This window comes from Eubalaena glacialis, chromosome 11 (genome assembly GCF_028564815.1).
Source record: "Eubalaena glacialis isolate mEubGla1 chromosome 11, mEubGla1.1.hap2.+ XY, whole genome shotgun sequence".
NCBI classification, from domain to species: domain Eukaryota; kingdom Metazoa; phylum Chordata; class Mammalia; order Artiodactyla; family Balaenidae; genus Eubalaena; species Eubalaena glacialis.
Window position 1 is genome coordinate 11,525,164 of NC_083726.1, and position 15,714 is coordinate 11,540,877.

Consider the following 15,714-nt stretch of genomic DNA (forward strand, 5'->3'; position numbering starts at 1 on the left):
AGCACCATGGTAGTCCCAGTTAGACCATATAGGGTCAAAGGAGGAACTAAGGATGTAAGCCTTGACGTCTGCCCAAAAATGAGGAAGAAGGTTGTCTTCTCCCCTCCCCACTTTTTCTTTGATTATAAAAATGTAGCCCTCTTTGTTCTCGGGGCTGTGCTCCCTTGCCTGCCCGCTTGTGTCTCTCACAAGCATCCTGTGCTAATAAACTCACTCTTTGCCTATCACTTTGCCTCACACTGAATTCTTTCTGCATCGAGACAAAAGAACCTGAGCTTCAGTAAGTCCTGAGACCAGGTGAGAGGTTTCAATTAAAAGACAGTGGGTTCGAGTCCCCTCCTAAGTCAGGGATTGTAGGTTCAAGTCCCAATCTGAGGTGCAGCTGGGTTCGACTCCCATCCGAAGGAGTGTGGTTTCAACGCCATCCCTGTGGACAAAATATCAGAACATCTCCCTGACCCTCCATGCCTGTGCTGCAACGTGGAAGCTCATAGCATGGGTTTTGGGGTCAGAAAACCTAGATTCAAATCCTAATGCTGCCACTTATTATTCATGGGATCTAGAATAATTCACTTAATTTCCTTATAGTTCAGTTTTCTCATCCATGAAATGGGGATATTATGCCTCTCTCACACAGTTGCTATGAGGATTAAAGAGATAATGGGTACCAAGCATTTAGCTGGTGCAGGGGAAATTCTTGATGCATACTTGTGTGTACAGTGGGTTACCTCCTAATAATAATAAAAAGGGAGAAGCCTGCATCTGTTTGGAATTGTGGTTGCCCAGACACAGAATATCTCTTGAAGGAATCATAAGAAGCTGATAACATTGGTTGCCTTTGGGGAGGAAACTGGGTGCTTGGGACAGCAGAGAAGGAAGACTAGACTGTTTAACTTTTGATGCCTTCCAAATTTTGAAGCATGTAAATGTATTTACTATTTTAAAAGTAAATTTAAATTTAAAAATTTTCCAACATTCTATTATGAAAAATTTCAAATGTACAGAAAAATTGAAGGAATTCTACTGAATACCAGGTACCCACTGCAGAGAATTACTCTTAACATTTTGCTAGACTAGCGTTATCTCATATATTTTAATTTTTTGAATAAAAATTAATCAATCCCTAAGGCCTAAGAAAGTCACTTTACTTATTAGAGTCTTGATTTTCTCTCTGAAAAATGAGATGCATGGAGTATTATCCCTGTTTTTCACTATACCAGGGCTAATCTGAGTGGTAGAGCTGTTGACCATCTTGCCCATAAAGCATAAGCACCTGTTGGGGTGGCTCCCTGGTTTAAAACAGTTCCCTCTCCTTGAGAACAGCCCCCTGTCACATGTGAAATTAGATGGGGCCATGTGACTAGCTTTGGCCAATGAAATGTAACGGGAAGTAAGGCGTGTCCTTCTAAGGGAAAGAACTTAAGAGCCAATGTGGTGTACTCCATGCCTGTGTTCACCTGACGTGCCAACCAATCAGAGGCCATGTTCCAGATGGTGCAGCCACAGGATTCTGAAATCTCCCTCAGCCTGGATTGTTGAGTTGCTACAAGGAGATCAGTTGCCCTGGAAAGTTGTCTGGACCCTCAGCAGTCCATATATCCTTTGGATTGAATTCCATCTGAAGTATGTTCAGTTCCAAAATACATGCTAAGGACAAACTATGCATAATGCTCTGGGTTTTGCACTCTGCAAACACTTTCCCTTGCTGTTCATTCAGTCATTCATTCATTGAAAGCAATGTTGATAGAATGTCAAACGTATGCCACGTTCTAGGCTGGATCCCAGGGATATAGCAATGCATATGATACACTTGTTGCCCTCAGTGAGCTCACAATCTAATTTGGGCAGCAAACATGTAGTAACAATAACAACAACAATATGAAAAAGAATAGTTGATACTTAGTGAACATTTTCTATGTGCTAAGCAATTTACATGCACTGTATTACTTAGTTCTAACAGCAACCCTATGAAGAAGTATATTAGTCAGTGCTTCCGTTATCTACTGCTGTGCAACAAGATACACCAAAACACAGTGGCTTAATACAGCAATCATTTTATCATCACTCCAAATACTGTAATCTGAACAGGGCTAGATTGGGTGATTCATCAGGTCTCGCCTGTGATCACTCATATGGCTGCATTCAGCTGGCAGGTTGACAGGGGGCTGGACTCAGCTAGGACACCGGGAAGCTGAGCTTCTAACTCTCTGTGTGGCATCTGGACCTCTCCCTCTTCATGTGGCATCTCCAAAAGGTCTCTCCTTAACTTACAGGACAGCTCAGGCCTCCCGAGAGCACAGAAGCTGTCAGGCCTTCTTCAGGCTTAGGCCCAAGAACTGGCACAACATCATTTCCATCCCGTTCCATTGATTAAAGCAACTTGCAAGCCCTGCCCATAGTCAAGAGGAGTTAACAACACAAGGGCATGAATACTAAAAAGCATGGTTCATCAGGAACCACCAGTCATAGTCAGAATTCTCTTTGGTGTAAGGGAAATAAACTTGACACTTGCTAACTTAAGTTTAAAAGGAAAGGTGTGGGGAAGGATTTATTGGCTTTTGTAACTGGAAGCCCAGGAGTTTGTCTGTCTTCAGGAATGGCTGGATCAAGGGGCTCATATGATACAATCAATGATTCATCTTTCTCTCCATTTCTTAGATAGATTCTTTCTATGTGGTGGGTAAGATAGCTGCCCACCTCTCTAGAACCACATTCTACTTGCTTAGCAATCCCTGAGTGAAGAGACAATCTCTTCCTATTTTCTTATAGAAAGTTCCAGACAGGTCTGGATTAGCTTGTTTGGAGCCACATGCCTATCTTTAAGCCAATCACTGTGACCAGGAGATGGAGCCCTCTTTTTGTCCAGGTCTGGAACACCTGCCCACCACTGTAGCCCTGTCAAACCACATGGGATGGCTACTTTACTTTAAAATAGAGACAAAGGAAGAGAGAAAGAAAGGCTCTGTTATCAGAAAGTCACGTGATGCTGGGAAGACAGTTGGTATGAGCATCCTCATTTTACAGGTCAAGAATCTGATGCTCAAAAATAGTGAAGGTATTTGCTCAAGTTTGCCCAAGTTCACAAAGCTAGAAGACGGTACAGCCAAGACAGAAAACTGGGTCTTGTGGATGCCAAAGCTCCTGTACTCAATGGTCAAATTATACAACAGTGTTTGCAAACAAACGACGATGAGACAGTGTGATGTGAGCAATGGTAAAGAACCGGCCATGGTACAGAGATAATGGAGCAGAGCTGGGCAACGGTGGGGTGATGAGACGAGTCAGGGGAGGACTCCTCAGAGGAGGTGGTGCTTAAGCTGGGTCCTTAGGGAGGGTGACTCCAGGACAAGGGACCAGCATGTTCAAATATGCCTCGGGAACCTGCAAAATTTTGGAAGAGTGGAGGGATAAAGATTCCCAGCTGAGGGATAAGGATCTCTGGGTTCAAGGATTTGTATAGTCTGAGAATTTATCTCTGAATCCAGCCTGGTTTATAAACTGAAAAAATAATACATCCATATCACAATTCATCAAATATATTTTAAAGTATTACTGAATTCGTGGCAGCTTTTTCTGGTAGATGTTTTCTCAACTAATAGATACTGAAAGTAGAACTATTACCATGCTTGGTTCAGGAATTATTTTGACATTATAAAGGAGGTTTACACTGAGAGACACTGATTCTCAAATGCATGTTACAAAAGGGTCACTTCTAAAAATGAGGCAGAGGAGGGCAGCAGGACCTGCTCAAGGGTTTTCAATGTTATCCCAAAGTCAGGGGTGAGGGGTGGGCTGGAGGGTTTTAGGCAGTGGAATGGTCGATTCAGAGTGTGTGGAGGGTGGTTGGAGGGGCTGATTTTGCAGACAGAGGCGCATATAGAGGCTGCTGCTGGTGAGTGTCAGGAGATTATAGGATGAAGAGCACAGGCTCTGGAGCCAGACTGCCTGGGTTCAAATCCCAGCTTTGTTATTTATCTGCTGTGTGGCTTTGGGCAAGATACTTAGCCTCTCTGATGCCTTAGTTTTTCCATCTGTAAAATGGGAATGATGACAGCTTTAGAGGATAGAGGAGCTGAAAAATGCAAAGTGGCTGGAATTACGCCCAAGGTTAACACCATGTAGGAATATTATCACCTCTTATGTGTGTATATATTTATATGGATAATTACTACTATGGTCCAAGAAAGTCTTAGCAGTGGCCTGAACTGTAGGGCATAGAGAGCTGGTGAAGAAATACTTGGAAGCATATACCTATTTACATGTATCTACAAAGTTACATGTATCTACTTCTATTTCAAATACCATATAGATATATTGATATATCTATCTGTATTGTAACTGTATACTCTTTGAGAGCAGAAATATTTTCCTAGGTGTTTTGCTCCCCCTGCTAGGGACCCACTGACTGATTTCTCATCGCGGAGAGAAAGGTTCTGGGGTCTGTCTTTAATGCAGAGAACGTGGACCTGGAGAAGGACACAGAAGACTCCTTTCTTCAGCCCAGGATGGGCAGTCAGCCTGCGGACCTCTGAGGGAGCTTCACAGGAGACAGGTGAGGATGGAGCCAGGCTGGGATCTCTTGTTTCCTCAGAGCTCAAGAGTAAAGGAGAAAGGGGAGCAGACCTGGAGGGCAGCCGTAGGACGAGTGACCGTGCTCTGGGGCAGGGTTGGCTCCTGGGACATTTCTGCCCCTCCGCACTCCCCCCCTCAGCACTTCCTGGGCTCAAGAGGGGACTGGGGAGTCCCAGCACTGCCTTTACAGCTCACAGGCTTCCCTCCAAGGGAAAAGGGGCAGCCCATTTCCCCCATTAGCCAGAGGAGGAAATGGAGGTCTGGAGAGGCAAGTGGTTCCATTCCATGTGAGAGAGAACTGAGGGGACAACCCCGCTGAGCCTGTGTGAACTGGGGCCTTAATGTAGCATCTCAGGAACCTGCTGAAGTGGGTGGATTGCGCCCATTTGACAGGCGGTGAAACCAAGCTCAGGTGGTTAGAGTATTTCCTTGAGTTCTCAGGTAGCCTAGAATTTGCAATACCTTTCCTTCCATCATAATGAGCAGGGAGGGAAGTGAGAGGAGGGAACTCAGGGATCAGCCCACGTGTTTGATTCAGCCTACTGACGTTTCTTTGTCATTTGTGGATCTAAGACTTTAACTGAACTCTTGCCCTGGAGTTTGGAGTCTTTACGGAGCTGCTTGCTGTAGCCTTCTCAGCCTGGCGAGTGGGGCCCCCGCCTCCCCCCTTCTCCAAGGTCACTTAACTATGGGACTTGACTTTCACTTGCCCTGGAGGATAGTCCTGGTCATGCTCCTCGCCCCTCCCTCTCACCCTCCAAAAGTGGAGGGGCCTTAGCCCACATCTGTGATCTGAGGGAATTCAAGCAGGGGCATCACCTCCTGCCTCTGGCCCTTAACTGCTCACCCCTCAGCCTGCAAGACCAGGTACCAGCTGTGCCAACAAGAATGGACCTCTCCTAAAACTCTAATTTGCAAAGATGCATGCACCCCAATGTTCACAGCAGCACTATGTACAATCACCAAGACGTGGAAGCAACCTAAGTGTCCATCAACAGATGACTGGATAAAGAACATGTGATATATATATACACACATACATACATATATACATATATACATACACACACAATGGACTATTACTCAGCCATAAAAAGAATGAAATAATGCCATTTGCAGCAATGTGGATGGACCTAGAGACTGTCATACTAAGTGAAGTCAGACAGAGAAAGACAAATATCATATGATTTCACTTATATGTGGAATCTAAAATATGATACAAATGAACTTATTTACAAAACAGAAACAGACTCCCAGACACAGAAAACAAACTTATGGTTACCAAAAGGGGAAAGGGATGAGGGAGGGATAAATTAGAAGTTTGGGATTAACAGATACAAACTCCTATACATAAAATACATAAACAACAAGGTCCCACTGTATTGTATGGGGAACTATATTCAATGTCTTGTAATAAACTACAATGGAAAAGATTTGCATTTCTCTAATAATTAGTTATGTTGAGCATCTTTTCATGTGCTTTTTAACCATCTGTATGTCTCCTTTGGAGAAATGTCTATTTAGATCAAAATGTCATTTTTTGATTGGGTTGTTTGTTTTTTTTGATATTGAGCCACATGAGCTGTTTGTATATTTTGGAGATCAATCCCTTGTTGGTTGCTTCATTTGCAAATATTTTCTCCCATTCTGAGGGTTGTCTTTTTGTTTCATTTATGGTTTCCTTTGCTGTGAAAATGAATATGAAAAACAATATATATATATATACATATATATGTATATCTGAATCCCTTTGGTGTATACCAGAAACATACAACACAACATCGTAAATTAATTATACTTCAATTTTTTAAAAAAGCAAAAAAAAAAGAAAGGATCTCTTCTCTCTTGCTTTTCTGAAAATCATTTTAAGAATTTGGGTAGGAATTTGGAGTTCCTGAAAGTTCACTGCTGAAGAATCTGTTCAGAACCCAGCAAAGAGTTGAGTATATTTCAATTTCTGGTGTAAGACATCATTCTTCCATCTCCCAGTGATGCTACACAAGCAAGGCAACCTGGTGGTACATGTGCGCATGTGCAGCTATTGAGTGCATGACCCATTCCTATGGCCACTCTCTGCATTAGGTCTTCCCGTTGGTGTGACACTCCAGGGAAGTCCTCTCATGAGTCCCCATGTACACAACCCGAAGTGGAGGCTCAGAGAGGGTGACTCTCTGGCCACGTCACGCAGGAAGAGCTGGCAGCTCAAGCTAATACTAGCCTTTCCTGTCCCCGGGCAATGGTAGCAGGCATCGCTGTCCCCAAACACTCACCCCCGGGACTCACCTCCTCGCTGCCCCAGCTCGACCCTCCTGCACCACCGCAGCCCTCCCTCGTGGACACCAGGCTGCCCATTCTACGGTCCGTCTGGTCAGGGAGATAGTCTGACAATATTCGGAAAGGGCTGAAACTAAGGGAAAAGCAAAAGCAATACAATAATAATGGAGAAGGAGAAGGAGGTGGACAAGGAGAAGGAAAAGAAAAAAGTCTCTCAGGGAATGAGATCATATAATCAAGACACCTTGGCACAGTCCTATAGGGAAAATATCACCTTCATTCTCCAGATGTGAAACTGATGTTCCTAAAGGTTAAGCAATTTGCCCCAAGGTCACACAGCTAATAAGTCTGCCAAGCCAGGCTTTGAACCCAGGTCGATATGGCACCAAGATCTACATAGTTTCCTTTCCACTCTGCCGCTAAAAGGTCCCTGACCTCAACAGGCTCATAGACAGGGTGGGAGCAGACAAGTCAGTGGATAATTGCTCCACAGGAACTCTCCTAGTAAACGCAGGGAACATGAACATGGCGTGTAATCAGGGGGCAGAAGGGAGCAATCAAGGAGGGCTTCTGGAAAGCAGTGACGCCTGAATTAAGTAGTGAGGGATGAGTGGCAGGTGTCATGGGCCTGCAGGAGGGAGAGGGTGAGGAAACATCCAGAGAGGGAGCACGGTGTCAGGTCTGGCCATTCCTACAAGCCGTTGTTATGGTGGCCTAGGAAATCCTTCAAAGCAAACGGAAGGCAGTGTCTCCTGTGAGTGTGAACCCACCATGACTACACCTGTGAAACCAGCTGTCGTGTGATATTTTGTCATCTGCATATTCACTAAAAATCTTGTGAAAGAAATGTTTTTAACTGAGGTGACAGTCACACAACAGAAAGCTACCCATTTTAAAGTGAATCATTCAGTGGCATTTAATGCCTTCACAGTATTGTGCGACCATTACCTCTATCTAGTTCCCAAACCTCTTCATCAACCATAATAAAATCCTTTATCCATTAAGCAGTTACTCTCTATTCTCACCTCTCCCAGCCCCTGGCCACCACCGACCCACTTTCTGTCCCTATGGATTTTATTCTGATTATCTCATATAAATAGAATCGTGCAGTATGTGGCCTTGTGTAACTGGCTTCTTTCACTGAGCGTGTTCTCAAGGTTTCATTTGATAATTTATGTCTTTTCCAGTTAAGGAGGAAAGGACAGAGCCTGGACCGTGGTCTAAATATGACCCAGCATCTCCAGCCCCTGCCTGGGCCCTCTCCCTCCACACCTCTTCTTCCTCTTCCCTTCGGCATGCCCTACCCGCCTTCAGGAGCCAGAAGGCGATCCACAGGCCTGGGTGTGTGTCCTCACTCTGCTGTGTCCCTTGATGTGTCCCATTCCCTCTGAGCCTCAGGCTTCCCATCTGTAAAATGAGATGGTTGACACAACAATGTAATACACTTCACACAACTGAACTTTACACTTTGAAGTGGTTAAGATGGTGGACGTGATGTATTTTTTTATCACAATTTTTAAAAAAGCAATACAAGGAAAGAACTTTAAAAATAAGATGGTTGAATTGATCAATTGATGGCTAAAAGCCACCCAATCCTATAGCACAATAAGACCAAGGACTCATGATTGAGAGTCGTGGAAAAGAAAGGCTGGCCAAGGAGACAAAGGAAGGAAAGGAAAAGTCCAGTCAAGGAAGAGAGAGGGAGGGAGGGAAGGAGGAGGGGATATGGAGAGAGGAGGGATGGGGAGAGAGATGCGGGGAGATAGTAAGAGAGGAGAGACAGGGGAGAGGAGGGAGAGAGGAGAGAAGGAAGGAGAAGGGAAGGAGAGGAAGGGGGAGAGGGAGAGAGGAGATATACAGGGAGAAGGAGGGAGGGGAGAAGGAGGGCTGTCCTGCAGTCTTTCTCTGCCTTGCTTTGCCCATATGTTTATTTCCAGATTCTCAGTTATTGTCAAGCACTGTCACTCTCCAAACCTCAGTCCGATCTCTAATACAATCTGTGGATTAGTCTACAGTACTGGAGCAAGATGGGAACCACTGGGTTTTCAAATAGATTCAGCTTCTGTGATTTACGATATCTTTTCAATAGAATTTGACCCAGAACCAGAATGAAAGCAATACAGAGCAGATAAGAAAAAGCGATGATTCAACCATGTCCTTAAAACACGTTGGTCATGTCACCAAGGGCTTTCCCACTAGGGGCCAACATCGGCCTCCCCCCATTGGCTGAAGGGACACCAAGACGTGTAGGCACCAAATATTCCAGATTTGCTTAGTCTGGTTTCAAATATCCAGTTCCCTGTTGCCCAAAGCACCCTCTCTTATCAGAATATGAACTGCAATTTTTGGCCTACAAGTGAGAGCCCCGTGAATATGAGGCTTGAACCCCAAGGGAAGGCTGCAGTTCCTGAAAGACTAATTCTACACCAGCAGGTGCCCCTGAAGTACAGGCGAATAAGTGGATTTAGATGGCTTTATAAGTAGCAATCCAAGAATGTTTTAGAGAGCAACGACTGTCCACACACAGCCAAAAATAAAAACATCAGTTTGATTTATTCTCCTTGGAGACCCTCCTGGAGAAGCTGGATGCCGGTGTTTATGCCTCAAACTCCCAGCTGAAAAGGCAGCTGGAAACATAGAGAGAACAAGTGGAATAATGGGGCCATTACCAAGGTAGTGATAGACGTCAATGCAGGGGCTAGGAGGGGCATATGGTCAGGGGGGAGAGACCAAGGAGGGCTTCCCGTAAGTGGTGGCATCCAAGCTGAGTCACCAACGGTGATTGGAAGGTGGATGGCCTGGCAGGAATGGGAAGGCAAAAAAGCCTACAGAAATGATAACAGTGGCTGTACTTGGGTAGCAATGGATACTGGTGACTCCCCCACCCTAGCCCCTCTATTTTCCATTGTTTCTGTAAAGAGTATATATCGCTTTTATAATAAAAACATTTTTTAAGAAAGTAAAGGTAACCATTTCAAAAGACTTGGAGAGTTTTCATGAGAACGTGGTCCATGTCTTGGTGGTGGAAATGGAGACCCCTTCTCTCTCGCACCCCTTCCAGCAGCCTCTCTCTGTTGCTGGCGTAATAGTTTGCTGGGGCTGCCACAACAAAGGACCCCAGGCTGAGGGACTTAGACAACAGACATTCATCTCCTCACAGTCGTGGAGGCTACAAGTTCAAGATCAAGGTGTCAGCAGGGTTGTTCCTCTTGAGGCCTCTCTCTTTGGCTTGCAGACGACCATCTTCTCCCTGCGTCTTCACATGGTCTTCCCTCTGTGTGTCCGGATCCCAATTTCCTTTTCCTATAAGAACAGCAGTCACAGTGGATTAGGGTCCACCCGAGTGTCCTCATGTTAGTTACCTCTATAAAGACCCTATTTCCAAAAACAGTCACAGTCTGAGGTCCTAGAGGTTAGGACTTCAACAGATGAATTTTCGGAGGACACAATTCAGTCCATAACACTGGGGTACAGATAAATAGTTCAGGATGAGTCTTTTGTTTTCCCCCATTGCTGTGGGAGAGTTCAGAACGTTAGCATTTACTTGATTTTTATGCAAGGATGCTTGATGCTGGAGAGGATGCATGTGGACTGTTAGAGCTCCTGCGCCCACCTGTGGGGAAGTACCAGGCACCACCGTCCATCCCAAGAGCCAGTTAAGAGCACACTGGATGGGAGTCCTGAAAAACACATGGAAATTTATCACCCATCTCCTGCGGGTGCGCCTGCATGCACGCATTAGTGCGCGCGCACGCACACAAACGCACGCACACATCACATACACACAGAAATACACAACCTCTGTCAATGATCATTCTAACTCTGTTATGGGATGTGGGTTGTTTTGGTGATGGGAGCCAGGACAGACAGAGGTAGAAATGGATTGAGGCAGAGATGATAATGTGAGAAAGGCTGCTGCCTTTAGAACCTAGGATGGCTTTATCCATCTGAGCTGGGCTCAAGACAGGGTGCTGTCTGCTCCCCTGATGTCAGCAGGTGTCTGGGAGCCAAGAGAGCCCTTAAACACTCTGCAGACCAACCTCTCTCTGCTTGTCCACACACATCCCCCAGCACAATCCGAGAAGGCAGAATCCCAGGTACCGCCCATTACCAATTTCTACCAGATTTTCCGACTTTCACAGTCATGAGCTTGGGGTGTCCTGCTCCCCTTTATAACTCCAGCTTCACAGGGACCAAACCCTTCCTTGATTTTCTCTGAGCACCACTGAGATGGGACAGAATTTTCAAGGGAGGGACACAAACTCAGGTGGCCAAGAGCCCTAATCACCTGGGTTTACAGAGCCCCAACCCTGGCTTACTTGCCAGAGTCCTAGCTCCATCTAGGACCACCCTGGCTCTCAGACCCCGCTCTCAGCCCCTTGCACCTTTCACATCCTCCACCTTTCCTTCTCCTTTGTCGGTAGCTCCTGACTTCCCCAGCAAGGACACTGAGTCCGGCCTCAGAGACCTTCCTGGGAAAGCCAGGGGTGGTCAGGGTCCGGCACTCCCTGGTTCCCCACGTTTCCATTCACAAAGCCACTCTGGGGTCCTCTCAGTGGGAGGACTGGGTCAATGGTAAATTCCTCACGATGATAACCACCCTGATTATCATTTCTGTATCCTCCAAACCCCTTACTCAGAGAGGGTCTCATTTAGTATTCAGCACAGCTTCCTCTTCAGCTCCATTTTACAGATGAAGAAACTGAGGCCCAGAGAGGCGAAGCGACTGGCTCAAGGTCACACAGTGGGTAAGTGGCAGGGACCCAGGGCTGTCTATCTTCAGTGGTGAAATTGTACTTAAATACAGGCGGGAGGGGAAACAAGGCCACAGGCTCAAGATCTGGCTCTCAGGAATGGGGCCAAGATTCCTTCTAGTTAATACACATCATCTCACAGGGCTGACCTCATAAATATCATTAGATCCTGCAGCCTCCACCCAGCCTGCCAGGGCCCTGGACGTGAGGAACTCTGTATCCTGTTCCCGGCCACAGCATGTGGAAATAGTGTGAACTAATGAAATATCACCAGCGAAGCTAAAAGCTGAATGCTCGTCTCCTGGCAGACGGCAGCTAGGCGACTGCTGGCCCACACACACTGGCCTCCTTCCCTCCACCAGCTGGGAGGCCAGAGCGGGCTTTAGGAAGAACACTGGATAGGGGTGGAAGCAGACAGACCAGGCTCTGGTCTCTGCATGCTGTGTGACCTTGGGCAAGTGACTTGACCTCTCTGAACTTAAGCTTTTTCATCTATAAAAAGAGGATAATGGGATCCATTTCAGTAATATATACATGGAAGTGTTCAGCTGAAGGCCAGGCACAGTTTGGGGACCAAGGGGATGGAAGAGGCGAGGTCAGTGTGGGGATGTGACATCCATCTATCTACCCAGCCCACCTCATCACTGTTCAGAGTAAGAAACCCTGAAGCTAGGAGAAAATTCCACTAGGCACTGCTGCTGCCTTTAAGTAGAGGACCAAGGGGGTGGGAGTAGCTGCCTGTTAGGCCACACAAGGATCAGGATGGGGTTGGAGATCTCAAGTTCAGAAGGGCCACTTTGGGCCCCAGAGTGAATCATTCTTGAGAAGTTCGGATGTATTCTGTCATCAAACTCACCAAGGACCTAGGGCATAAACCTCCTTAGTGCCTGGCATGCTTGGGCATCCCCCGACCCCAGAGACTAGCTCAGTGAATAGTTCATGGCTTTGACCGCCCAGAATCCTTTACCTCCTCCCCACACAGTTCCTATGGTGTAGACTTGAAGGCGCCTTGCAGCCCAGGTCTGTGCAACCCTTGTAATTGATAGTGACCAGTTCAGGGGTGGTATATGACCAAACCAAGCTAATCACAGCCAGTGAAACTCAACTCTGGGAATTTTGACCAAGATCTTAGGGCAGTGGACTCCCTTTTCCCCACAGGACTTGGACCTGAAAGTTTACAGCACTGAAGGGGAGGGCAGTGCTGTAATCCTCAGGGGGACAGCCAATCTGAGAAGGTGGCCAATGCAGCACAAGACATTGCTGAGAAATAGAGAGAAACAGCATTCTCGTGGCAGCTGAGTTCTGGATCAAGCCATACCTGAACCTTCCTGGCCTTATCAGTCACATGAGTCAATAAAGGCCCCTTTTGCCTTTTTTTGGCATAGAATTTTTCTTTCTGCGCTGTGACCTTAGGCAAGTCACCTAACCTCTCTGAGCCTTGTTCCCTCATTAGTAAAATCCTGAAGGCAGTGCCTACCTTGTAAGGAGCGTTACAAGGACAAAAGCATGATGCAGTGTGCACTGCATAGTACTCAACAAATGACTGTGATTATTTCCCCAGATCCTAGCCAGGGATCTTCCTCTGGGGCTCGTCAAGATGCTGCATTCCCGCCCCCCAGAGCTCAGCTGTGCCTGTGACTTGACCTCCCTGATGACCACCAAAGCTCTGTGTCCAGCCCGACCTCTCTCCAGAGGTCAGAGCTCCTGGGCACGTCCACCAGAATGTCCTCCAGGCGTCCCAAACCCAGCACAAGGTTCTGGCTGGTTCACTACTCTCTGTGTGATTTGGGTCTGTCACCTTGGTCTTGGTTTCTCCACCTATAACATGAGAAGGTTGTAGTAGATGATTACAGAGGTTCTCCCAGCCCTAACATCCTAGGACTCTCACCTCCCCAGCTTGTATGTATCATCTCCCCAGCTTGACACCACTTCCTCCCCAGACTTACCACCTTCAAAAGCAGTGCCGCCATTCTCCAACGAACCCCAGGTTGAAAACTTAGAGTCAGCTTGGTCTTGTCCATCTTGTTAATCACAGCCCCCAGGTCTGGGAGAGTCTCCTCAGAGATGCTGCCCTATCTCTACACCCCTCCCTGATGCCACTACCATCACCCTAGTCCAGATCCCTAGCCCTACACATCCGGTCCAGCACTGGCTTCCCCATCCAGGCCCCCCTCTGCTCCTTCCATCCTTGGAGCCAATCAGTGGTCAATGAAGGACCGGTGCAGCTTCCCTCCCAATCCACCTCTGCATGGAGGCTGGGCCTCCTAATGTCCCTGTCAGGAACTAGACTGCCCTATTGACAACGTCAGTGCCTGGAGATTCTTTTTAAGGCTGGGGACGAGAAGAGGAAGTTTTCATGGTGTTCATAGTAGATACTCAGTAAATATGTGCTAAATTCATTCATTCCCTCACGCTTTCCAAAACACACCTCTTGGATGGTCATCTCCAATCCAAGACAGACCACCCCGGAGACTCAGTCTCGTGAAAGCTGTGGCCGTTCTCTTCACAAAAGAGCACTTGCACGTGACTTTGGGAATATAATTTCAGAGGGTTCTTAGTCCCTCAGTCCATCTATAGAGCCAAGTTTACCCCTGTTTGAGCTCATTTTACAGATGGAGAGACTGAGATGCAAAGAGAGGAAGGAATTTGTTAGAGAACATGCAGACCATGTGTTTCTGGGAGGCACTAGGTCATCTTATGAAAATGCAGGGTCCACTTGCAGCTCCGGGTCCATAGCTTTGAGTAGTCAATCACGGAACCCCTAACATCTCTGTTTCCTCACCCATGAAAGAGGGATCAGGCCTTCACTGCAAGGCTGTAGTTAGATGGTGTAGGAATAGGAACCTAGCCCAGCCCCATGCATGGAAGACAGTTCCTGTTCCATCCCTCTGCTTGCTTTTTCTCTTCCTTTCCTTGTAGGCTTTTGGAGGCTGGAGATGTTATTGCCATCTCGAGTGGTCACAGAAGGCTTTGTGGAAGAGGAGAGCCCTGCCTGAGCCTCAATTTTGGGTGCTGGAGGGAGTCAGGGTCCAAGGGTTATTAATAGGCCTGGCTCGAGGGGCCCAGGGAGGGTGAATGTGATACAGACACTCAGCACCATGGCTGGGGAGTACCTGACACCAGAAGGGGAGGGGGCCGGGGGCAGAGGGGAGCGCCACGTCCCAAAATAGCCAGAGCAGAAGCTTACATAGGTGGCCGTCCTACCGCTAGGCTCACTTCCTGACGGGACCTCCTACTGGGCCAGCCCTTCAGCGCAGGTTCCAGCCCTCCACCGCCACCTGAGGTGAGTGGCAGCTACTGGGGTTGGAGGAGGATGGAGGTATGCAGGGGGGAGGAGGCCAGCTGGAAGGGACAGCCACACGTCCCCTTCCCCCAGTAACACAGGCTGGGGTGGGGGTGGATGCTGAGAGGCGGGCAGCTGTGGAGTCTAGGGCTGAGAGTACAGTTCCTGGGGTCACCATCCTAACTCCTGGTGTGACCTGAAGCAAATCCCTCCCCCTGGCTAAGTCTCGGGTTCCCCACCTATAGAACGAGAGGGGTGGAGCCAGACATCTGTGGGTTCAGGTGAGGAGGCCCCTGCCTGGGCAGAGGAGGCAGGAGGAAGGGGTACGGAGGGCTGATGGGCTGACCTAATGACATCATCTGATGTTCTGGCTGGGTGGACTTCAGCCCAGAGAGGGTGTCAAGTTGATAGGAAGCTTCTGCAGCAGGGAGAGATGGAGGAAGGAGGGAGAAGGATGGGGCCTCTATTGATGTTCCAGTCTCTGCCACAGCGGTCAGTGTTTGGGGACTCTGCAGGAACCGGTCTCTGGCTCAGACATGTGGGACTTGACTAGGCTGGGTCCTGAGCACTGGAGGAGCTCCATGGAGGGGGTCGCTGAACTTGAAGTTAGCACACCCGGGCCTCTCTGAGCCACTGCCTTGCTGTGTGTTTTTAGGCCATTCACTGACTCTCTCTGGCCTCAGTTTCCCCACTAGCATAGCATAAGGATCCTTCAGCTGGGGAAGCAGATGCTCCAACTAGGTCCCTGGAGTGAGCTGAGCCTGGGGGTTGAAATGAAAGCACAGAAGCCCAGCATCTCCAAGTTAACAGCCCAGCTGGGGGCAGGGGCAG